Source organism: Pteropus alecto, unplaced genomic scaffold (assembly GCF_000325575.1).
Source record: "Pteropus alecto unplaced genomic scaffold, ASM32557v1 scaffold312, whole genome shotgun sequence".
Classification (NCBI taxonomy): domain Eukaryota; kingdom Metazoa; phylum Chordata; class Mammalia; order Chiroptera; family Pteropodidae; genus Pteropus; species Pteropus alecto.
The window spans coordinates 2,873,732-2,875,770 of record NW_006433948.1 but is presented as its reverse complement, the minus strand read 5'-3'; positions in this window follow the sequence as shown (position 1 = coordinate 2,875,770).

Sequence of the window (2,039 nt, the reverse complement as noted above, 5' to 3'; positions counted from 1 at the left end):
TCCTCCACCTGCTCTGCTGGCCTCTCCTGAAATGCAGATCGCCTCCAGGCCGCCGCGTCCGGCGCCTGCCCTTGTCACACACCAGTTCCCGAACCGAAGCCATCGCTCCGTTTGTGCGCACACGCCCCTGGTCTCAGAATTTGGTACGCGGTTGTTCCGCTCTACCCAGTCTGCCCATCCACACCGGCCCCCCACCTTTTTACGTCCCTAACTCTCCACATCCAAAAACCCCTTTCCGAGACCTTGTTTGTCGCCGGATTACATTGCAGTGTCATCTTAATCGGACCTCCCGCCATGAGGCTTCTCCCTCTGGCTACAGTGTCTGTTTGGTGCTGTCGACAAAGTTACCTTTCTGAGTCCGTCCTGATAATAGCCGAAATGTGTGCAGCGCTTCTCACGTGCTGATGCACGCGCCCCGCTGACGGCTCTACGCACACAGAAGCGCGTTCGCCCCCCGAATCGACCGTGGGACAGACATAGCACCGATGCTAACAGGGTTAGTGACTTGCCCAAAGCCACGCAGCCGGTGGGCGGAAGTGGGATCATGTCACCTCTCGGTGCCTGCTCACCGGCCCTGCTTGACACTGCCTGTGATTTTTCCCCGTCGCCTCTGTCCTACAGTTCCAAACCTCTCTCCCAAGCCGGGCAGGTCCCCTCAGAGAGGGGCCACGTCTCCCCTTTCTTGCTTCATCTACGCTCTGCCTAGTTACGATTTCACCATATTTCCTAGAAACACCGTGCCCTTCCCCACCGTTCCCAGCTTGGGGTCCCATAGAAGACATTTAAGAAGTTTCAGGTCGAATGAAAGGGATCGGAAACTGAGTAACATTGCAGTCGTACAATCGACGGCTTTTAAGTAAACGTGTGCCACACTTTCTGCCTCTCCGAGGCCCGATTTTCCTGGAAGACAGCGAGCTTCCAGGAGCGGGGTCTGTACTTTAACTTGTCGCCCGAGTGCCTGGCACTATACCATTCACGGTGTCTGTGTGGCGGCCAGGCCTGGCTGTCAGGAGGGGCCTCCGTGCAAAATGAGACTTTTCAGAGGCGCCCTTCAAAGTGCTATCAGTCCGCTCATGGTGAGGTGACCGTCTCGATTCTACACATTCCTGCCTCCTACTCCACCCGGCACGTGTCCTCCGTCTGTCACGGAGAGGGCAAACAAAAGGCCACGTATTCCCCTGAGGTCCAGACTAGAGAGATGGGACATAGTTCACGATGTCCGGCAGACCTTTCCCGCGTCTGCCTCCTCCTCCTGCAGCGCGGCCCGCCGCGTGAGCGCTGGACTTGGGACACGAGAGAGCCTGGTGGGCATTAGGTCACGAGGAGCTCTTTTGGAGCCGAAACAGGTGTGGTGGCAGAGCACGCAGAGCTGCCGAGACAGGGAAATGGCAGGGCGGGGTAGGCACCTGTCCCGGCTTGAGTTCTATCTCGCATTGTCTGCCTCTGTGCGTCTGTTTGAAGAGGTCCAGGTTTCCACCAATTCATGTCCATCGCCTCCTTCGATTTCCAGTTCAAAGCTCAGAACTTACGTGCTCTTGGAAACTTTCCCAGACCAGTTCGACCTGACAGATCACTTATCTACTTTGCATCTCCCGAACCTCTATAAACTTCATCTGTGCCTTTTCTTTGCGTGAGGGCATATTGTCTCCCCACCTAGATTCTAAGCTGGTTCACAAATGTGTATTGAGCTTTTACTGTTAGGATGAGCGGATACCTCGAAACCTTGGGCACATAAAAATGACCATAAACCACAGGACCAGATGACCGAGGAGGGCCAGCTAAAGGACCGGTGCAGTGGTAAAAACACCATGACCTTAAAGCGTGCATCTAGAGAGGCCAGGGTCATTCACTCTATTACTGTGGGAGCATTCAAGTGTACCTTCGTCGAGAGGAAGAGCAAGGTGGGCTTAGGGAATGGAAGACGCCGGTCGGCGAAGAGGACTTACAGGGGGCCCCCGAAAGCCACCGTAGTCGTGACTTAATTATGAACAGATGTGGCAGAATGCGGGGCGGGTCACGGGCCTTTTTCCCACTTGCGG